Here is a 24,669-nt window from a genome sequence, read left to right on the forward strand (position 1 = left end):
ACAACTCCAACTAGCAGGCATGTAACATTTGGGAGCTTTGGAAGGAGTTATGCAAAGCTACTACTGACAATGGTTCAAATGGCGAGCTTGCAAACAAGCGCAAGCAAGTTTGGGCACATTTTGATAAAATGGTCAAGCTTATGGGCCTTAACAACATAATAGAAGAACAACGCCAATCATTTCAAGAAGCCTTGATGGATTTTACCAAGGTCTTCACCCTTTCTTGGGGTGAAAACAACATCACACATTACATGGTAAGCCATGTTACGTGGTGAACTTATTACAAGGGACTGTTCTCATTAAATAATGTGGATCGTTTACTCATGTGAACAACATATCTTGTTTACGCATGGTGAATTGTTTATGCACAAATATGGATTGCTTGAAATTTTTAGCACTCAAGGCATGGAGAAGTCCCATTAGCGAGCAAGGAGGGTGTACTTCAAAAATACTCCACATGGTGGTGGATGGTGCAATCCAATTATTTGGAGGAGATGTTCAATTGGTTTTTTCGCACAACATTTTCTCGGAAGCTCACAATGGAGTGTGCACAACAATCCAAGATTGCTATTGAAGTGTGGAAATGGAGTCATCAAGAGCATAGCAACAAGTGGAAAATGTCGCAAGGCCCCGCCAAGCATGCTGCATGGCACCAATGCAGAGTGCGACAAGGGTCAAAGTGGATTTTGTGCGAGTCACTACACTTGAACGCAGGGTCCAACTCTTAACAACATGTTCATTTAAAAAATAATAGTTTTTTTCCAAAATTAGTATGAACAGGGCCCTTTTTAAATGGTCCCTTAAAAATATTGCATGCAAGTGAGCTCTTACCATACCAAATGGTGCGCACCAAAGAAACCGCAAAAGAGCATCTGCCTGCCAACAAAAACACCCTCCAACGATGTTAGAAGCCAGCATGGCTTAAAGGCACAAGAAAACAGCCACGACACCTGGCCGTTCCAAGCACTCTTCTAGTAGTGGGCATGGTAGTAGGGCACAAGCGTCATCGAGGGCTGTAGAATCTTTCCGTCCACAAGAAGAAACACCTAGACAAAGAATGAAGCAACGCGCCCAGTGCTGGAGAGAAGATGAGGCCCAACAAACACCAAAGTACGATAGGGAGAAGCCGCCGTGCCACAAATCACAAGTAGGACCATCTAGGACTCGGGTGGTCCATACAAACACTGAATTAGAGACAGAGCCACCATGGCAGCGAGCTGATAATACCGCACACACACCGGGTACCCATTGGGGGGAAGACACTGCCTTGAGGCCAAGGAACTCTCCCCACGGCACAAGATGGCGAGCCAAGGGAAGAGGATGAATCAGAAGAGGCTGCAGATCCATCCCCTAAGCATGTAAACAAGTGCAAGTCAAAGCTTTTCAAGAAGCCTAAACGCTGCCAGCCAACAAATGTGCAAGTGCCCCCAAGACAACCGCAGCGGCGCTGAAAAATAGCAAGGGCATTTGCAGAAATTCGGCACTACCAGAAGACTACAGAGCTTTTAATTTGATGCGCCCCCTTAGCTTGCACAGTGAAGGAGATGCTTCAGAGCTATGGCAATCAATATAGAATACAAACAATAGCGCTAGAGGCTATTCAAGAAGCTGCAGAGGCCCACATCATTTCGATGTTGGAAGATACCAACCTATGCACCATTCATGCAAAGCGAGTGACAATACAGCCAAAAGATATGTAGCTTGCACGTCGATTGCGATGGGACTTCGAGCATTAGCCGAAGTTAGCCCTCTTTTTCTATTGCACACCCTTATCTTTGTAATGACAATATGATTAATAGTTGTGTCTACTGTCTCTATTATCCATGTGTTTTGAGTTTATTGCTTCTGAACGTGAAGAGTTAAATATAAATCAAACAATAACTTTTTGGGTATCCTATGTGGCAGACAAGCCTAGAAAGTGCAAAAAAATGGTGGCCACAAGGGCGCGCAAATGGCCCATCCATCAGTTTTGAATGACCTATTTGCGCGCCCTTGTGGCCACCATTTTTTTTGCACTTTCAAGCTTTGTTTACCCCATAGGATATCAAAAAAGTTAACATATTGTGAAACGAAGTGTCTATGCAACATTAAATTAGATTTTTCAAATGGCCAATGCAATTGGGCCTTTTGGTGCAAGGAAGTATTAGGTAGAGTTGAAGGAGGTGATAGTGTGCTTGAAAACTTAAATTATGAGTTGATCTCACCTTTTTTAGTGTCCTTGAGTGCAAACATAGGTTCCATATGCAAAAAAAAGGGTGGCCACAAGGGCGCGCAAATTGGCCATCCAAAACTGATGGATGGGCCATTTGCGCGCCCTTGTGGCCACCTTTATTTTTGCACTTGGTAGGCTTCTTTGCCCCCAGGATACTTAAAAAATGTGGATTAACTAAAAGCAGTTGTTTTGCAGCATTACTTTAGAAAAACCACTTCTCTTCACTCAGATGTGTTTTATACTTTCCCCAGAATTAAGGTAAGTTGAAAGAAGCATCATGTGCATCCAACTTCCGCGATGTTGTTACTTCAAGCAAAAAAGACACAGCTTATTGAAACATATCAACAATTACAACAATTTTCAAGATTGACATGTCACATTTAGAAGAATGTACAAGATAGAGAGACAATTTGAAATGTTTTTATTACTTCCAAAAAGTTGATTTTACATCATGTATATAAGGAGTTCATAATTCTCTTGACCATTTCCTGGCACCTCTCTTGCACGTAAGGCAAGTCCCTAGTCAAGAGGGATTGCACTATGGCCTTTGGATCAATTGAGCCAATGGAAGCATGTATCCTTGTTTGCTTTACCACAGAAGCCAGTGCCAAATGTTGTGCATACAAGGGATCTGTGCACTAGGAACACAAGATGTGCATTTTGAGCAATGGTGCTCAAACTCAAAACCTTGCTCAAACCTTCCATTGACCAAGTCATAAAATGGGATTGGGGAGTAGATTCATCATGGAAAATGGCCACATCACTAGGGGGAAGTTCTCCTAGGTAATGCACAAGGGAAGACTGAGCTCCAAAGCCCGTCCGCTTGCCACCCGTCCTTGCTGCAAAATCATCAACCTCCATGACGTTCTGTCATAAACCAATCAAGGTTGAGAAGAAAGACAATGAAGGATAAAAAAATAACATGAAAATTAGGATAGAGTTTCCTCCTGATCCTTGTCATCCTCCTGCATGTTTCCCTTTCCATCCAAGTCAATTCTCCCATGCACCCCTACGAGCTTTGGATCATCAGATGGGGGGTTGCGTAGTGGCATAGGCATCCTAGTGGCCTCAACCTTAGCTTGTGTGGCTTGGAATTCTTCCTCAACCACGTACAACTACTCTGTTGCAAGGACCTCCGCACACACAACTGCAATAGTGTTAGCAACAGAGTCCCCAAGTGGCAAGAGATTGCTTTCAAGGGCATCTGGCGTATTGTGTAAGGGTCATTTAGTGCTGTTGCATAGCACGCTCAAGCATTCATCCATGCACAGGCCAAATGATTTCTCCAAATCATGCATAAACATACACTCCTCCCCATCCACTATCACTGAGGAGAAATGGCGTATTTCCACCTCTGGGATAGCCTCATCCGTTGATGGTAGTGGAACTATAATTCACTAGGGCCAGCCACGATGATGGATTTCTCTACCACCTCCTCGAGCCCCTTAGGGTACTCGAGCTGAAGTGTTTGTCCTTTTGCTGCAAGATTCATGGGTTCAACCACTTGCTCCTTGGTGTCCTTGATGAAGGACCCAACCTGAAGGTGTGGTAGGTGAAGCTCCTCCAAATCAGGTTCCTCACTCACCAAGAAGATGAATGTTCCTAGCCGAGAAAGGTACTCCATCCCCAACTTGCGCTTCTTGAGCACTCACACCCTTGGGGCTTGCTCATCCAAGAAATGGCATGCATTGGCAACAATTTCTTGGAATCGTCGCAACCACTTGGAGAATGGGCGATCACCTTTGTGTATGTAGCACAAAAGATCGCAAGGCACCCAGATCCCTACATGTGGGGAGATAGATACGGAAAATTTTATGATGTGCTCCTCCATGAATGCTGAAATCTCGCCAAATGCATCCATGTAAAGGGAAATTGTGGCATCAAGGTCAGGGAGACAAGTAAAGAAGGTGTGGAGGTCCAACTTCCCTTTGTATTTGGTGTCTTGAGGAAGAGGATGAAGCGTGACAAAGGGGTGGATGTTGGTGCAGATGCAGAGGCTGCGGAGGCATCCATGTCTAGCCTGGGGTGTAGATAGAGAGTGGAGGAGCTCAAGAATTGCGAAAGTGAAAAGTGTGAATGAGTTATGCGTCCCCCCTTTTATAATGGTCCATTTTTTAAAGACATTTTTTTCAAAAAAAAAGACACTTTCACCAAAAAATGATCTCTCATCTCAATGCAAAAAATTATATTCAAAGACATGATTTGCCAAAGCAAATCATGTTGATTACATCGGGGATTGTTTTCAAAATTGCAAGAGCTACAAAGTTATAAGAGCGATAGCATAGTTCCATCCATGCCCCAGTACTCCTCGACCTTCAATTTGTCTTCCATTCTCTTCCTAATCTGCGGACATTCATTACAATAAGCACCCAATGATCAACAAACTATGATGTATTGAAAATGTGGTGGAAGGATTCTTACCTTGTGACCTTGTAAACAAAATTGCACTTGTTGAAGGGCCTCAAAACCCATAATAACCAAATGTTCTCGCACATTACTGAGAGTCCAATGCTTGTTCACTTGGACTGCCTCCAAAGCATCGTTGGGCATCCTCACTGCAATGTCAAAGCTTGCAATAGTGATGTCTAAGGGAGTCCACACTCCAAGCTTACACATCCAGCTATCATAGTGGAATCGTATGTATAAGGAGGTGCGGGGTTTCAAATAGCACGTTCCAATATCTGAAGCTCCAACCTTACAACGGTACTGGTCCCCATTGTGCATGCCCTCCACAAAACCCCAGTCCTCTTCTAAAAGCCTTCCTGATTCCTCAGAATACACATCTTTACATACAAGCATTGTGGTAGTCTCCACAAATCCAAACTCTTTAAAAACGTGCACAAAACAATGAATAGGTAAACATCAACTCAAGCCCACAGACCTAGAAGCTTTAGAGTATTTCAAAGAGTTTTGGATATCTATTATCATCTTTTTCTTGAAAGATGCTATCGACCACAAATCTGGCATTGGCCACTCCATACTTAATCAGGAAGTTACTTTGATGGGTTCAAGTGTTCCAAACTCTTGTGTAGAAGTAGGCACAATATAAGAGTGAGAATAGAAGAAAATCCTTCTTTGAACCAGTTTGGTTGGGAAAAGATGTGCGAACATTGTTGCTCCAATATCCTCATGTATAGCATTGAATGTTCCGGAGAGACTATGTAGTGGCTGCTCCTCCACCAACATGGATGGAAATATTACTATAAATGCATGGCAAATCTTAAGTATGAATCCATAATAACATTACACTGTAATTTCACACCTAGCTTTGTATTCTCAAAACATGTACTTACAATGTGTTGGAAATCGAGGTGGTTGTTGCAATTGCATGCTTGACATTGAGAAAACATGTTGCACAATGGCTATGGTCCCCTTGTCTTTGGGGTTCTTGAAGCCAAGGAGCTTTCCTTTTCAATGATGATCCAAGATTGCACGATTCCGCACACGATGAGGCCAATAGAAGATGGTTGCATGTATACCCAAGCACCTTTGGTGAACTCTTGTGGCACCCACTCATCATCTATACCTCTTTTGTTGTGGCATGCAAGTGCTGGGACCTCATCCTTTGGCCGCCTTTGCAAAGTAGAGTTGGCCATGGTTGAACAAAGAAAATTAGGAGGAGGAGCAGGACCTTGCTTGTTGCTACAATGTAGGTGGGATAAAGTGATAGGAAAAGGTGGTTAAAACTTTCTTGGTGTGGCAATGGGAGGAGAAGGTGGATAACCCTTTCTTGGTGTGGCAATTGAAGGTGGTAGGGGAGGAGAGAGGAGCTTCCTTGTTGCAGCAATGGAGATGGTGTAGAGAGAGAGTGTTAGAGTAGAGGATATGTGTGATGGCTGCAACCAAGGAGGGGTTGGAAAAGGGGTTCTAGAGAGAGAAATATACTTTTTGCCTAAGGAATACTTTTGGGGGGGCTCTGGATAGTAAAAAAAGATTTTTGATTTTTAGGGTTTTTGGGTGCACGTTTTGACTTTTTTAGGTCAAAAAATGCTTTTTAGACCATAAAATACAACTAGGGGGGCTTTAAGAAGATAAGATTTGAGTTTTGAAAATTTTGAAAAAAATATCAAAATTCCAAAATTTTGGGATCTTCTCAAAACCGGATAAAAAAGGAGGGAAGTTGGAGGTTCCCCCCCCCCCCCCCCCCCCCCCCCCCCCCCCACCCCACCTTCTCAGTAGGTAAGAGTTCATTAAGAAGTATAAGACTACTTTGTCCCCCTACATTTTTGAGGGCATAGAGTGTGTCCACCACCCTCTTCTCATTGGATGGACTCTAATTAACCGTAATCCCAAAGGACCCCTAGAGGGTTCATTCCTAATGATCCATTCCCTCACGGTCTCAGACCCAAGACCACACACACCTTCGAAGATGGTGAGAGCTAGCAGGGTATGAGAGTAGATTGAGAGGAAGAAGGAGTAGTCTTACAAGAAAGAAATATATCTCCTCACATAATCACTCATAAAGGCTTAGCATAGCTTAGTAATTAGCATGGTAGAGGAGATGATCATGCATTGAAGCTTGGCTCTTGGTTGGATTTGCATCACAAAGCCAAGATTTGTTGGTGTAGGCCTCCTTCTCACAAGCTCAGAGTAGGGGATAAGCTTTCCATTAAAACTTGAGAAGGAGAAAGAGAGTCTTCTTGCTTCACACATGATATTGTGTGAGTGTGTGTGAGATAATGCCTTCACAAATCAACCCCCTCTCTCATTTTGGTCGACCCCCCTTTCTAATTCCACCTGCTGATTGGACCTTTCAAAGCTTAGTCAATAGGAATTAAGAAGCATAAGTGATAGCCTTGTGACATGTGTCTCCCTTTCCCCTTTTGTGAGAGCTTTATGTAATTAAATAATGCAACTAAACTCTCATTGGACCCCTTGGAAGACTGTCCAATAGTCTTCTAGAGAGCTTAATTCTTATTGATTCTTTTATCAAGTGTTTTTAAATGAATTAAACTAAAAGTACTCTAGACTAATTCTCATTGGTCCACCTCTATGGCCATCTAATAGGATTTGAGTGCACCTTGGGGGCAACTGCGCTAGGGAGGTGACATGTGTCCCTTATTCCCTTTGTGTAAAGGGGCTTGCATGAGAGTGTGTGTGTGTGTGTGTGTGTTTCTCTCTCATCCCCTACTAAAAGGGCTCGCCCCCATCAATCTAGGACCACTTGAAGACCTTTTGTTCACTCACAAAGCATCCAATTCCACTAAGCTTGACCATTTGGAGTTACCTTTGAATTTTGGAACCTTAGCATTTTGAAAGTCTTAATGGGCTAAACCCTAAGGTCGTTAGAGCCCATTGTTGCACATTTCTCTTTTGCAGATGGCCCCCCCTTTGGATCCATATTTTCCCTCCTTTGGATCCCTACTATGGCCGGTATGCCAGTGATGAGCGCAAAGCGTGACACGGATCCCGACGGCCTCCAAAACGTCGGGAGACGATGCACGCCTTAAGCCGGTCACGGTGAAGCGAACAGGGGGAACCACCTATATTTGAGCGGCTAGGACGCAGACAACGGTGATTTGAAATATCACGGATTCTACACACACACACACACACACACACACACACACACACACACACACACACACACACACACACACACACACACACACACACGCAGAGAATAGACAGGTGATGAAGACCCTCGGGGGTGTGAGGGAGAATTATTCTCTTGCAATATTTACAGCAACCTTATTTTCGGCGAGCTGGAAAATCATAGCGATAGAGAGATAGAGGGAGAAATAGTGAGCCTACTTGGTGCGTTCTTAGAGATGACTCACTGACACAAAAGCTTGCTAACATGAGTGAGTGTGCATCGATCGTTGGAGTCAAGATGTCGACATAGCTCCTTTTGCATAGTACAAATTCCCAAAGAAAATCGCTACACTAAGTCTCCTCTCTTGTGATGCAAATGTTTCCAATTCCTCCCACCAAAATACTACCAAGTGTTGACCTCTGCTGAACTTGCCCCCCCCCCCTCCCCCCGATAGTGACCTCTCAGTGCCTTTTTATAGGTGTTGGCTGCTTTAGATTAGGGTAATTTGGCTTGATTAGGGTAATCTAATCAGGGGAGAAAAAGTAAGGCGGTGGCCTTGGGTGGTTGACCCTTGCTTTGTCTTGGGAAATATTATAAGGAAAACCTCTAGGTGGGCCTTTGTGACCATCACCTAGAGAGATGAGAATTTACAAATTTGGGATTTTTTACAAGGGTTTTTTGAAACTGGAAAAAAATGATGACAACCTACGGGTTTTATTGAAGAGGGCGTCATGGATGTGATGCCGGTGAATGGCAGCCTCGTTGGTGCATGGTGTAGCGCATTCGTCACTTTTGGGGTCGGCCGGGGCATGCCTTCGGCACCTTTGCTTGTTTTGTGTCGGTGTCGCAAGATTTGGTCGTCTTCTTTCTGTTGTCGATGTCGATGTCATTCGGTTTCTTTTTTTTGTATTTTTTTGGGTGTGTGCGTATACGCGTGCGTGTGTATGTATGTGTGTATGGATGTATGTATATGCGTATTAGCGTGCATGTGAACTAGGGGAGTATATGTATTATGTATATATATATATATATATATATATATATATATATATATATATATATATATATATATATATATATAATTTTTGGTTGTTTACCGCAGAGAACGGCGACGCAGAGAGCATGAGTGAGAGAGAGCGAGTGCGTGCGAGGGGTGTGTGTGTGTGTGTGTGTGTGTGTAGTGGGTGATGGGGTGAGAGTGTATGAGTGTGTGTGTGTGTGTGTGTGTGTTTTTTTTACCAATGGGCCTGCATGGGCTGCTCATGGCGAGCGCAACAGAGAGGAGGTGAGAGAGGATCGTGTGCAGCTATGGCGACACCAAGAGAGAAAGAGAGGGCGGGGTGTGTGTGTGGGGCTGTGTATGGTGTGTGTAAGAGAGATGGAGTGAGAGTGTGATGGCATCTGAGGGCTGTGGTGGCGAGGAGAGCGCGCAGGATGAGTCTGAGGTGTGGGCTCGGGTGTGCATGGCGGTGAGGGTGGATAAGAGAGAGAGAGAAAGCGGGCCCTGGTCTTCATGCTTGCGGCCTTCAAGCAGAGAGAGCACGCGGGATGGCGTCTGAGGGACGGGCTCGGGTGGCGGGGTCGAGAGAGAACATGAGAAAAGGGGGGGTGAGATTAGTCAACGGGAAAAAGGGGGTGGGGGGGCTTTGTTGTTGTAGAGAGAGAGAGAGAGAGAGAGAGAGAGAGAGAGAGAGAGAGAGAGAGAGAGAGAGAGAGAGAGAGAGAGAGAATAATGGAAGAGAGAGAGAGGGAATATTACAAAACTGGCTAGGGAATATAGGAAATGTTTTTTTATGCGCCCATTGGGCCGGGTGGTGCAGCCGCAGGGTAAGTGAGAGAGAGTGGGTTGGCGGAGCCGAGCAATAGGAGAGAGAGAGCGGGCCAAATTGGTGGCGCCCCGCTAGTGGTTCAGCCTAATTGGTGGTGAATGGTAAAGAAGTTTCCCTTTTTTTTGTTTTTCCTTTGGTAATATGCTCTCCCCTTCTTGGGGTTTGGTTCTCGCGGTCCCGGTTCTGAAAACCGGCCGTCATTAGCCCTCCTATCTGGCTAGAGGCATTCATGCTTCTAGCCCTACCTCTGATTCCTTAGTCGTGGAGTTGGAGGGTTCTCCCTCTTCTGGAATATCTAGCATGAACTCTGGATCAAACCTAAGGAAATACCTTTTTAGCCTCCATCCATTGACTCTAGTCTTGTGAATTCTCCCATCTGCTTCCATCAGCTTACAACTGCTGTTATCATAGCGCCTTTTGACAATGAATGGTCCTTCCCATCGGGGTTGAAATTTCTTGTACTTCCTGGTGTCAAATCTATTGTCGTATCTTAATACTAACATGCCTTTTTCCAGGACCTTTTCTTTAAGCCCTTGATTGAAGGTGAGCCGACGTCGCTCTGGTGTCAAATCTATTGTCGTATCTCAATACTAACATGCATTTTTCCAGGCCCTTTTCTTTAAGACCTTGATTGAAGGTGAGCCGACGTCGCTCTGCTTGTGCTGCATAGTGATTGATTGCATCTTCCCTATCTAATTGTAGCCTTTCCAGATCCAAAATGTGGTTGAAGAGATTTTCAATTGGGCGCTGTATTTGGCTAGCCATGACTCGTAAGCTGGCTATCTATACCTCAATGGGTAGAATTGCCTCCTTTCTGTAAACTAGATGGAAAGGGGTGAAACCTAATGATGTTCGGAACGTCGTTCAGTAGGCCCATAGAGCAGCCATGAGATGTTTATCCCAGTCTCCTGTGTGGTTATTCACTAGCTTTGTGATGATTTTGCAGATCATTCCGTTTACCTTTTCTACTAGGCCATTACACTGTGGATAGTATGGTGTGGAATGTGGGCATGTAATGCCTAACTTTTTCATCAGTTCTCCCACCAGATCGCCTCTAAAACCTGGTCTCCTAACTGATATTATCTCAAGAGGAGTGCCAAAACGGCAACAAATGTGCTCAAATATGAACTTTGCTACCTCTTGGGCTATAATGCGGGTGGTGGATGCTGCTTCTGCCCATCGGGTCATGTATTCCACACCAGCTAGAATGTATAGTTTTCCTGATTGGGCCCTTGGTAGAGGATCGATTGCATCTATTCTCCATTTCTCAAATGGACCATATGAAATGATAGGAGTCTGTGGCTCATAGGTTAGTGTGCGATCATTGGCCACTTGACAGGCCTTGCATGTTTTACACCAATGATGTACATCCATGTTTAGACTAGGCCAAGAGTATCCTGCTTATAGAATCTTCCTACTGGTGATATCTAAAGCAAAATAACCGCCGCAGATACCATCATGGCAACTTGAAATTACCTATGTGATCTCACTGGAGGTTGGCACTCACCTGATAATTTGATCCTTGCCCTTACAATACAAGTGGTCGTTTACAAGGTGGTATCTTGTAGCCTTCCTTACCAGCCACTGTTTTTGGCCTTTAGTATACCCTTTCGGACATTCTCCTGTATCTAGAAAGCTAATGATATCAGGCATAGCATCACTTCCTTGAAAGAGAGGTAGTTTTAGTTTGATTGCTCCTATGGGAACATCTTGTATTCTTTCCTTGGCTAGACCATCTGCCTCCTGATTTTCTGTCTCGGGGACATGAAATAGTTGCATTGGATTCAAACTTCCTTTAAAGATCCTTAACTTGGCGTAGTTGACCAAGTAAAACTTGATTTTTACAAACCCAAGTTCCGTTTATCTGCTTTATCAGAAGAAAAGCATCCCAAACACATTTAGGTGCTGAATCCCTTGCAAAATACATTGTTCTAACCCAAGAATTAAAGCTGCATAATCTGCTTCATTGTTGGAGTGGGAGTGTAATAGCTGCCCAATGGAGAATACCCTTTCCTGTTGCTCATTGAAAATGACTATGCCAGCTGCAGACTGGTCCACTGTTCTCTTGTATGCTCCGTCAAAGAAAAGGGAGTGAGCTCTTTCTAGCTTAGGACTTTCTACCATTGGTGTCTCTTCTTTAGATTCCGTGTTGACCTTCAGCTTCTTCTCATAGTGGCGATGAGTAAGAATACCCGCTAAACTAGCCCTGGTGGAGTTCTCTACTTGCATGGTGTAGTCAAACTCTTGTAACCTAACTAGCCATTTAGAGATCCTAGATGAGACATCCATGTGTCGCATTACATACGGAAAAACCTCCTCCATTGTCAGAATTACAAAGGGTCTAGGCAGTAGATAGGAGCGGAACTTTGTGGTAGCAAACATTAGTGCGAGCACCATGTGTTCTACTGCGGTGAATCACTTTTCTGATGGGGTCATGACACGACTAGAGAAGTACATAGGACGCATGAAAGATGTTTGGGGGTCCTTTTGCATTAGTACGGCTCTGCGTGTATCACTTCCTACACTAGGGTTCACATAGAATGGCTTGTCCCACTTGGGGGATGAAATGGTGCGAAGCGTATCTAGGATTTGCTTCACCTCAGTAAATTGCTGCTCATTTTCTTCACTCCATGAGAAGACATCCCTCTGGGTGACCTGTTGTATAGGGAGAACCACTTGAGATAACAAGTGAATGAACTTGCTTAAGTATCTTACCTTATGAAGGAAAGAAACCAACTACTTAGCTGTGGTGGGTGATGACGAAGATACCAGATCTTGAATCTTGCTAGGGTCAGCCTCAATCCCTTTTGCTGAAATACATGGCCAAGGAGAGTGACTTTGCTTTCACCAATGTGACACTTATCCACGTTGAGCTGGCCACCCAAGGTTTGCAGCCTGTTCAAGCCATCATAGACTTTACTCAAATGGAGAGAGAGTGAACTATAGATGCAAAAATCATCTATGAAGACCCATATTGACGTTCCAAAGTATGGTTGGAAGACAAAGGTTACATATCGCTGGAATGTGGCCGGAGCGTTGGTGAGGCCAAAAGGCATCACTCTGTAAGCAAAGCATCCCCAAGGTGTTATGAAAGTTGTCTTTTTCTGGTCTTCTTCCACAATGCTAATCTGAAAGTATCCTGAGTAGCCATCACATACTGTGTAGCGCTCATGACCTGCCACTTCATTGAGAATTTCATCTTGGAATGGGAGGGGAAAGTGATCCCTCTTTGTGGCTGCATTGAGAGGTTTATATTCCACACAAACTCTTCACTTTCCATTCTTCTTTGGTGTGACTACTACTGGAGAGACCCATTCTGAGTCTTCGACGGGGTAGATGAAACCTGCTCGTAGCAAATTCCTCACTTCTTTGAGTAGGGCCTCTTGCTGGATTACCCCAAGTCTTCTGAGCTTTTGCACTACAGGTTTACTTCCTTCCTTCAGTTTTATGTAGTGTTGTACTACTGTGGTTCCTGTGATCTTATCATAACCATCAATGAAAAATGTAGTGAAGTTACCTAGCATGGAGACATATTCCTTCCTCTCCTCATCGGTTAACTCACTAGAGAGCATCTGATGTAACTTACTTGTGTCCTCTAAGGATTGCGTACCTGATGGTTCCTCTCGGTTTGTCGGAGGTGCTTTAGATTGTGTCAATCTTTTTGGGTCTTTAAGGATGACCCCCATCACTTCGATGCTACTGTCACTCTCTTCACTTGTTGTTGTCTCTTCTCCTGAGGTGGACGAATAGTCACTAGTGGTCTCATCTTTTGAAGCCTCCAAAATCATGTTGTGTTGCTTCCGAATTCTCATGTCGTAGAATATGGACTTCCCTTTAGCATCCTTCATCTGGATCATTCAGATACTCCAGTCTTGCTTAGCTTCCATAGCCATGAGCCAAGGTCTTCCAAGAATGATAGGGTAGCCCTCCCCTTTGTGTGGCATAACGAAGATGTCTACCTCCACTTCTGTATTGAATGCCTTTACTTTGACCGCAATCACAATGCCTACACATTTCACTCTTACATTATGTGCCATTTTGGCTCGGCAGGGTGCCGGCCTACTCATGTCTAGGCCTAGATGGTGCATCATTTTTTCACTCATGACGCATATTTGCGCGCCACCATCTATGTAGATGTTTCAGATTCATTCCCCTTGATGTGGGCATCCATAGTTGGTGGATGTCGTCGAGATCCCTCCCAGAGATAGCCCCACCTATCCTTGGTCTTGATTTCCTTGTACTTACCATCTTCGTCCATTGCCTCCTCATCCTTGGTGCAAGGTGGAGTAATTGGGGCCACGTTATCTTAGGGCCCTGCATCAACACATCCTGAACTAAGTCGTATGGTTTAGCATACTCACCTAGTGAAAAATCCACGAAGTCTATCTTCCATCGCGGCTTAGATGATTGCTTGCTAGACTCACCTTTCCCTTTCATTTTCTCTTCCTTTTGAGAGGCTTCTTTGTGCCTGGCACGCTTTACTCCCATGGCATCCACTTCTTCTACTTTCCCTTTCCCTTTGTGATTCTCTCAAACTGGTTCTTCTACCTTTGCCTTCCCTTTAGCTTCCAAGCTAATGACACTAACCACTTGGTTTACAGCAAGTGGTGGGGGTAGCGGTGGGATAAGAGGTTTTGGTTGTGGTTGTTGTACAGGTGGTCGAAGGATTTGGACCGGTGGAATCAGCCTTGGTTGCCTGGGTGGTGGTGGTCTTGCCTTTGGTGGAGAGATCTGATTCTACCTCCCTCCTCTATTGAAATTCTGCCTTCTTGGATATGGGCAGTAGTACATGCCATGGCCGTCTTCCCCACAATTATAGCAGTGGTACTCTTGGTTTTTCCTTCATTGTCCTCTTCCTTGTTATGGATTTCTGACGGGTGAATGCCGTTGCTGCACCAGATGCACGGATAAACTCTCGAGTTGGGTAGTGATGGGACTTAGCAGGTCTTGCTGCGCTTCTGATGCCTCTTGTGGTTGGGCTCTATGAACAGCTGTTGCAATCACTAGGGTTAGTCGGACTGAGCTTGATTCCTCTGACTCATTGACTCTTGCTTGCATGTGGAGCTTCTTGTCTTTAAGGCAAGCTACTTCTACTGCCAACTCATATGTTGCAAGAAACCTTCCCTTCACCTTCTCCTTAAGCGGCGACCACAGGCCAGCAATGAAACGGTCCTTCTTCGGGAAATTAGGCACTCCTTCACCTTCCTCCAGTTAGGCAACCCATCTCTCCCACAAATCCACAAACTTGGACTCGTATGTGGCATACTCTAGCAGACCTCCCTGCTTTAATTCCATCAGTAGCTGCCATAGCTTCTCCGAGGTTGTGCCTCCACCAAACCTCTTCACAAAGGAAGCACGTAACACATCCCATACATTTTTGGTAGCTTGGGGCAAAGCATTGTACCAAGACTTGGCCTCTACTTTCATCAGTAGAGGAAAAATTTGTAGCCGTGAGGCATCGTCATCCTTGTTGGAAACCACACAAGCGATGTTGAAATCATCCAGAATGTCGGTGGTGACGTCTTCTCCCTTCTTTCCACTGAACATGGGGAAAGAAACACTTGCCATGGTAGTAACTCAAGGAATTACAAACTTTTTTTTAAAACAAGATTAATGACAGTAGCGGCTCATAGTGGCTTTTTACAGGGTTGGGCGGATAGATTAAAATAGGATAAAGATGGAAACATTGAAGGAGTGGTGGTAATACAATATGCGGAGAATGATAGGGTTTGGGGAGCTAAGGATTTCTCCTAGCACCGTAGCGTAATCTTCTGTTGGTAGAAGATCTTCCTATCTACATAAATATTCACATGGATATGTTGCAGAAATCAAAACGGGAACGCTATTGGCCCGTTTTCCATCATGCACAAACACTATAACATATGCGCGGTATTATCGCAGGCATTACCGCACAAAAACAAATAAAATTGTATTGTGAAATTTCCCGTAAGCGGAAAAGCGTGCGGCAAAGATGGCGGTAATGGTCTAGCGGTAATGTGTGCGGTAATGGATGCGACTATATATCCGCAGGTATTACCGCGAGTGTTACTGCAATCATATCCGCACATATTACCGCAATGATATTGTTGCGAGCATTATCGCGTGCCGGTTTATGATAAAGAAATAGATGACCGTTTGGATGATCCTTTGCAGGACCGTCCAAAAGGTCATCTATTTTTTTATTTATTTAAAATATTTTTCAAAATTATTATTAATTACAAGAAATTTAATTACAACAAAATATCAATTGAGCAAACTACAATTGGACAATACATTGAGCCAAAAAAATGATTGATAATTTTATTCACATAAGTGGAAATACAATTGGACAATACATTGAGCCAAAAAATGATAGGTAATTGCATTTACATAAAGAGGGCAAAAAAAGCCCGCTATACAAAATAGAGGATGATCATGACCAAAACGCTAACACGTGTGTGCAATTTGCTCATAGGGGAGAGGGTGGCGTTTCGCGTGGAACTCCTTGACTCTACAAAACCAAAAAAATAAACAATTAACACTTTGTTATTTAATATTTGATATAAAATCAACAATTTGATAATTTAAATAAGATTAAACTTACATGTTGCAGACTTCTGCACGCATTTTCGAACTCCTCTCAAGAGATCATTTGATTTTTATACAACCAACACCAAGTTTGATACTAGATATGGTTCTCTCTATATCTCTGCACATCGCTGGTCGGGCGACTCATGGTAATATTATACTGACAAAAAAATAGCAACAACCAATTAATTAAATGAAAAACATTAGGTTTTTTACAATAAAACTAATATTTTTACCTACATATTTGTCTTTCCAAGCCGTTTTTCCTCCCGAACCATAATGCCTAGGAGTCTGATGGGATCTGGTCTCAACTTGGTGTGTATGCATCCTCGCGCCCGTTGCCCTTTCGTCCTCTTTTTCTTCCATAGCTGTCTCCCACTCCACATCATGGACATTTCCTGGCCGATAGCTGTGCTCAGGAGACTCCATTGTCTTCTTTGCAGCTCTCCTCACAATAGATTTTTTGTTTTTGAGAAATGTTTTGACATGCTCTTGCAACCATTGCCTTGAGAATTGTTTCCCCTCAGGGTTGGGAAAACGCATGTGCATGGTTGTCTCTATATATGTGAGGTTGTAGGGATCCTCCTGATCAAATTTGAGAAAACAATTGATATATGTGGAGTGGATTAATTGGTTGACGTGTGTGCGGAATCTCCTGCCCTGCACTGTCCCGAGATCCACCATACCTCCTCTATGAACCTGGTAGTACAACCCGGGAGCATCTAGTGCAGGCATGTCATGGTCCTCATCTTCTGCTAGAGCAGGGAACGGTGACTATGGAGGAGAATCTGTAGTACTTCCCTCCCCCCTCCAAAACAACAACTAGCTCCACTCCCTCGTCGAGATCGACCGGCGCTAGCGCGCGAGCTGCCCTGGCGCTGACTGCCAGAAGAGTGCCGATGTGAATCTAGGGCAGAAGGTGGGATAGGTGATGGATAGGTGGACGTCCGTGGCTTCAGACCCTGTGGCGTCGCACCCAAGGGCATCGCACCCTGTGAAGGAAAAGATGAACCTGGAGCTGTAGGTGGAAAACTCTTCAGGTATGGAGTGCCATCAGTCGGAGAAGAGACCTCAGATAATCCAAACGCTGCTAGCTGTGCCGGTGAATAGCGCTGCGTAAGGGTCTCCTATGAACCTAACCACTCAGCCCAAAGATGCAATGCCCTCTCCACATCTGGATCGGTCACAGGTACGGCAGCAGCAGACCCACCAAGAGCGTCTCGAAACCAGCCGAACCCTGATGATGACTGCTGAGGCCACGGCTGTGAATGATAGGCAGAGAGAGCATCGGGATATGACATCCCATCCGCCATGAACTCCTCAATGCTACAAAAGCGTGGTGTGTAAGAAGAAGACATGGTCTGCATTTATTGCGACAAAGATTCTCGCTAATAAAAATTGAAATATATGATTAAAAATTTACACATTGATTTTTTTCAAACATTGGATATTTTTAACATTGGATTCTCTATAGTATCCAATGTTGAAATAATCCAATGTAGAAAGAATCCAAGGTGTGTCTACAACCTATAAAAGAACCTTGCAAAGCCTTGAGTGCTAATAAGATATTAGTGTGTGTATTGGCTAATAAGAGATTATTGTGTTTATGATTAGTGTGACTGATTGTGCGATCACTTGGACGGCCATTGGGGCCTAATACTTCACCTACGACTTAATCATGGAGGTATGTTTATGTTTTTGTGTTGATTAGTGTTTAATTTAACATAATTAGTGTGTGTAATTGACATATACACACACTAATTAGTGTGTAATTGACATGAACACACACTAATTAGTGTGTGCATTGGCCAATGCACACACTAATCACACACCAATTAGTGTGTGCATTGGCTTGTGTAATTGACTTGTGCATTGGCTTGTGTGATTGGCTGATGCACACAGTAATCACACACTAATTAGTGTGTGCATTGGCTTGTGTGATTGGCCGATGCACACAGTAATCACACACTAATTGGTGTGTGTTAACACACACTAATTAGTGTGTGCATTGGCTTGTGTAATTGACTTGTGCATTGGCTTGTGTGATTAGTTAACACACACTAATTAGTGTGTGCATTGGCTTGTGTAATTGACTTGTGCATTGGCTTGTGTGATTAGTTAACACACACTAATTAGTGTGTGCATTGGCCAATGCACACACTAATCACACACTAATTAGTGTGTGTTAATTAATTGGCTTGTGCACACACTAATTAGTGTGTGCATTGGCCAATGTGATTGGCACTAATTAGTGTGTGATTAATATGTGCATTGGTCAATGTGATTGGCCAATGTACACACTAATTGGTGTGTGTTAACACACATTAATTAGTGTGTGCATTGGCCAATGTGATTGATATGTGCATTGGTCAATGTGATTAGCCAATGCACACACTAATTGGTGTGTGTTAACACACATTAATTAGTGTGTGCATTGACCAATGTGATTTGCACTAATTAGTGTGTGATTAATGTGTGCATTGGTCAATGTGATTGGCCAATGCACACACTAATTAGTGTGTGATTAGTGTGTGCATTTAGAATAATACACACACTAATCACACACTAATTAGTGTGTGCATTTAGAATAATGCACACACTAATTAGTGTGTGTAAAGAACACATTAAGTAGTGTATGTAAACACACTATTAGTGTGTGTAGTCACGTACTAATTAGTGTGCGCATTAGAGTAATGCACACACTAATTAGTGCACGCATTGGCATATGCACACACTAATTAGTATGTGTAATCACACACTAATTAGTGTATGCACATACTAATGCATAACTTAAATTAACGCATGTGTGTGCGTATGTGTATTTGTATGCGTGTTAACTTGTGCATGTGTATGTGTATTTGCATGTGTGTTAACGTATGCATGTGTATGTGTATTTGCATGCGTGTTAACTTGTGCGTGTGTATGCATGTGTGTGTGTATGTATGTGTATGTATGTGTGTGTATGAGTGTATACATGTGTGTGTATGCGTGTGTATGAGTGTGTAAAAATCAAGAAACATAACAAGAAAACTTACATGGAATTGAAGAGCTTGTTGGGAGAGGATAGGAGAGTATAGATGGAAAAGCAGAGATGGTGGAGAGTAGAAGAGTAGGTAGCAAGGGTGTAAGAGCTCAAGGCTGTGAGGTTCTTGCTTTCGGCTTCTGTGAAGAAGACGATGAAATTTGAAATTTAGGGTTTTGAACTTCGCGGGGCACGCGGGTGCCCCTATTTATAAAAAAATTTGAAAAATCATTTTCTGCGAGCATTACCGCAACCTTTACCGCAAGTACTACCGCACCGCAATTTCGGCGCAACCAGAGAGAAGGCCACGTTCTGACATTATGACCTGTGATTTTCAATATCTTTTGGTAGTATATTTTTGATAAAATGTATATAAAATGAAATGATTCCTAGTACTTTGAACATGACATTGCTACCTAAAAGTTTTGATTACCATGCATGTTAAATTTTCTTACTTTTTGTTGATATTTTATTAACCTTTTTTTGTAATTTTATTTTAATTAGTGTATGTAATTTATTAATGTAGGTTGCTTGGGATGATTTTGGCCTGTCCACTGAACCAGATAGATCACGGTGGTTGGCCGAGCGATTACCATGCCCATGCGTGCGGTGCAAATGCGCCATTGCTCGACTTTGACGGATATGCTTGAGTCATGTAGAAGATTATGGACTATGGGACGATCCTCGCAAGCGTGCACGGATGGAAACAAACGATCCGCGAATTGTAGCGGCTATTGACATCACCCCTTGTAGACGACTAGATAGTTTCACTATGTGGGAACGTTCTCTTAGGAGATGGGCAGCGAATTACTTAGCAGTTACTATGGTAATTACTACAGTAAACCCGAAGTGTATAAATAGGGCCCATTACATTGTAATAGGGTTGGCAATTGTTATCATTTGGGTTAGCACTTTGGCTACACTTGTACTTGAGAATCATTGGCAGTTGTTGTCAGCTGTACTCTCTTTGTAAATCATATTCACTGTAATCTTTTATCTGTAATCCCAATCATGGCAGATATTCCAGTTACACTTACTTCTCATCCAGTATTTTGAATCTGAATCTGAACATTATTTCCAGTACATAAGTCTGATTCTTATTCTAGTATCCAAATTCCAGTGTAGTTTCAGATTTCTGTCCAGTCTACTGTCTGAAATCTTCTCACACTAGTAGCTGAAATCTTCTAACACTGGAATTAGCTGTCTCAAGAGATCAGCTCCAATTCCATTTTGGCGATCACGGTGGCTCAAGCTGAATCTCGTTGACTGAAAGACTCTTCTCCCAGTTGGAAGTTTTTAGCAATGGCACCTAAATCCAGTCGTGGCCGGAAATCCACCATTCGTGTTGACCCCATTCCTGAGGAGTCAGGAAGAGAGTCTGACCCCAAGCAAGAGAAGATGACTGACACTGAGGCTCAGGAGGATCATAGTCAGGCTGATGAGGCGCAAAACTCACATCACTCCAGTCATTCTCGACGCCGACCGGGCAGAACGGGAAGCACTGAAAGCCAAGAGTTCCAAGAGTTCTTGATCCCGGCAGGGGGATGAGGGTACCAAGGGAAGTAAAGGAAGTCACCGTACTTCTAGCAGATAGACAAAAGAAGACACTGACACCGAGACAGAGACAGAGATTGATTCGGATGCTGACACTGACAATTGCAAGAAGACTTCTAAGCGCCATTCTGAATCCAAAAAGAGAAGTGGCAGGATCAGTGGGTGGTAATTGGAATGATTACACAGCTTCCCTGAAAATTTCTTTTCCAATATTCAAGGGAGGGAAGAAAGATGACCCAGAGGTTCACATATAGGCTTTTGAGCAGTATGCTGAACTGAAAAATATTGATGAAGATGATTGGGGGGAATATTTTCCACAAACCTTGAAGGAGGCAGCGAGGAAATGGTATTACCATTACCCTGACTGCCAGCTCATATCATACAACAAATTGCTTAAAGCCTTCAGGTTGGAATATTCCAACAATAGAGGGGATGAAGATATCCTCTGTGAACTAGATAAGATCAAACAATGGAATCTATCAGTCCGAAGTTATGTGGAAAAGATCAAGGAGCTAACCAGGCAGTTACAGGAACCGCCATCTGAGAAAAGGTTGAGGGCATGGTTTCAGAAGAAAAAAGCTTAGGGGAGCAAGAGGTACTAGCTCCTACCAAGAAATTCAATGATCTGGTCCAAAGGGCACTGAAGCTGGAATAGCAAGTCAAGAAAGAAACGAGTCACAAAAAGCGAAGGACCAGTAGCAGTAGCTCTGCTACTGAAAGTTTTGATTCTAGTGAGGTGTCCGAAAGCTCCGAAAACAGCTCTAATGAACGATCCAAGGAGAAGTCAAAGAAGGGATCTTGGACCAAGAAAATTGAAGAAATGGCTAGACAGATTGCCAAAATTAGCCACACAAGACAGCTAGTTCGGAAGATGGAGACTTGGTGTTCGAAATGCAAATCCAAGGACCATATCTCCAATGAATGTCCACAATGTACCTACTGTAAGGCTTTTGGTAATCTATGGAACAATTGTGGCATCAGGATTCACTACTTTAAGAAGGGCAAATATCTGTCAGTGGTCGCCTACACTGAACCAGTGAAGGTAGAACCCGTCAAAGTAGCTCAAGAGGAGAGACAAGGTACCAGTGGTACTGGTCAGGGACGTGGCCGATTCCAAACGGGTATGGGCCGAGGCAGAGGATGTGGCAACTTTCAGAATGTTTCTATTATCCAAAAACTTACAAGATACTTACAAAAATTGGCTTTTATACCTTAGCCAAGGTTTTTGGGGTCAAAACTAATATTCTAGGAGCTCTAACTAAAGACAGGTTGATACAATCTGGAAGCTTGTAGCCTCGGCTCATCAAGTACACTGTTTATCTAGAAAGTAGGAGTTACAACATTCTCGATTCATCAAAATAATAAGTGCTTTTACAATAAGAGCTCCAAAAAATGTTATCCGAGATTAGCTTGCTGCTAACATTCCCCCCCTCCTCGACTGTGTCGTCCCCTGACACAACTTCATGGGCTGAAGTAGTCTTTGGGTTGACAACTGGCATGGCAGTCTTTAAGCACATGGAGTGCTTTCTCATATCTGAATCTTCTTTCTTTGTCAAGAACATGCAAGAACTGCACGGTGTCTCTTTTTTTAATCTCAATGGCTGAATAGCCAACAAAATATGGATATAAGGTTGCTTATCACTAGCAGTCTGGCCCAAATATCTTCGTTCGTCAAGTGAAGAAACCTGTATAGAGTGCTTCCTCAAACGCCAACATATTGCTGATTGGGCATAGAAGCCGTAAAGGACTTCTTCGGAACCTTATTGCCTTATTGCCTTCGAGGAAAGACATTCATGGCGCTCCGGCTTGCTCTAGCTCGTGAAAAGCTTGAATACATGTGAGCAGCATTCTACAAATCTTATACAACATGGCACATAAGAGGTTAGGAAGTCTCTTGAAGAAATTCAAGGCACCCATTAGGGTTTTCACCATGTATTCCTCTGTTTCCGGTCCTTGCTCTGGAGCTAGTAAACGTGGATAGTTGAGCCATGTAGGCCTCTTCTTTTTTAGTGCCTTGTATGCCTGCCATGTCTTTACCCTTGGTACAGGATAGAATGTTGGGACTTTTTGAAGGGCTGCAGGTGCTCTTGTCAGCAGAATTAAATATCTCAGATTCTTGTTCAACCAGCTCTTTCTCCACTTGGGGTGGATATCTTGAGAGCTTTCTTCCTGCATATATTTGTATAGTCTTTCCTTTACCTATAATAGCTCTAGTTTGATCAAGGGGTATGGCAGTGATTGTTGATGCCATTGAGCATTTATTTGGTTGGGAGTGAGTTGAGTTACATTGACTAAGTGAAGAATTCTCAACTCCCACTCCATTGCTGCTTTCCATTCAACATCTATTTCCTGAAAAATTTTCTCTTTGAGTGCATCTTCCTCACCTTTAGAAAGCTGGGCCATGAGTACTTGCTCAGCTTCAGTGAGCGGTTCTTGAAAATCCACGTCTCCTTCTAGGCCTTCTGATGGTTGCGTTTCCATCTCAGCAAATGACTGAGGGTATGTCAATAGTTGGTTGCGCAGAGGTACCTGCTTTGTCTTGAGTTTCTGGTTGTCCCTCTCTCAACAGCTGATTAACTCTTTTTAATTTGTTTATCTCTTTGAGCCGTTTCTCTTCTTTTTGGACCCACATCAATGCAAGGTCTTGTCTTTGTGATTGCTCTAGCTTTAGCTCTAACTCAAGATCCTATTTTCTCTTTTCCAAAGTCTTATAGACTTCACCTGTACCTTTGATCGAGGCAACAATAGGATTTTGTCTTATCTATCTCAAAAAAGTTACCTGATCATTGATCCTTTGCTCAGAGTACTATACAGAAGCATTTGCTACATCAAGCTGCACTTGGATCTTTTAGACTGACAGAGTAGTGGTTAGGAGTTCATTTGTGACTTCTGTTAGCTGTTGATCTTTGGTCTTGCACGCATCAGATAACTTGGTTAGAAGCTCTTCCAGTTCTTTCTACTACTTCTCTTTTGCAACCAGGTGTTGTTCTGCTTCATCCTTCAGCTCTTTGATATGTCTTTGTAGATCTGAAATCATATTCATCCTGTCATCTAAATCTCCTTGTAGAGCATCAATGACTAGCTCAAGTTCTTTGGCCTTAGCACTATGGCTGAGTGCTGCTGTTCGCATTTTTTATGTCATCAACTGCATTTGCTTGGCATATTCATTAACCTGTATGATAATTTCGTCATTCGTTTCCTAATCTTCAGGCTCTGTACGCTGTCTAGAAGTTTCAGTCGTTTGAGTGTGTGGCTCCTTGGGTGGTTCTGTGGTGGGTGGCTGATTCTGCTTCTTGAGGCTTAGTAGATGCCTCAAATATTTCTTGTTGGGTGGTCGTAGAAGGGTCTATCTCAGTTTTTTCTACTGCTTTTGGTTGTTCAAAACTTGTTGCTGCCTATTGCTGAGGCTCTTTTTCCTTGGCTTCCTCACCCTCCTTGCATTTAGCTGTTGGTGAATGTCTTGGGCTTGGCATTGGGTGGTCTTCTTGCTCCGTAGCGGGTGAAGTGGGCTTCGAAGACATCTCCCCCTGGTCGTGATGTGTCTCACTTTGTTCCATAGCCTCAGTTTGTCTCTGTTGCTCGGCTTCATCTTCCCTTGCTTTCCTTTCAGCTTCTTGAGATTCTTTCAACTTTAATGCTTTTGCCTTTTTGTACATGCGTTCAAGAAATTTAGTGGAATCCTTTGCTCCTTTCCTTGCAGGGTTCTTGGTTCTGGGTCCCCTTATGTCTCTTGGAACCCATGTTTCAGGGTCCTCACTTGCCTCTTGCCGACTCCTTTCATAAGTCTGTTTTTCTCTTTCAAACCATGCCTTCTTGTGCCAAGGTTCTTCCTAGTGTGTGGCTACTACTTTCTTTTTCATCTCTTCAATTCGTGCCCACTTGTCCCAGGTTTTCCGAGCTTGAGCTTCATGAGAGCTTTCTGCAGATACTTCATCTAACTTATATACTC

At 43.4% G+C, this 24,669-nt stretch overlaps 1 pseudogene; it reads right to left on the reverse strand.

Annotated features, from left to right (window-relative positions):
- Positions 1 to 4,477: 4,477 nt before the first annotated feature.
- Positions 4,478 to 23,201, reverse strand: LOC147429078 (uncharacterized; annotated as a pseudogene).
- Positions 23,202 to 24,669: the final 1,468 nt, after the last annotated feature.

This window comes from Adiantum capillus-veneris, chromosome 22 (assembly GCF_014529385.1).
Source record: "Adiantum capillus-veneris isolate H3 chromosome 22, ASM1452938v2, whole genome shotgun sequence".
NCBI classification, from domain to species: Eukaryota; Viridiplantae; Streptophyta; class Polypodiopsida; order Polypodiales; family Pteridaceae; genus Adiantum; species Adiantum capillus-veneris.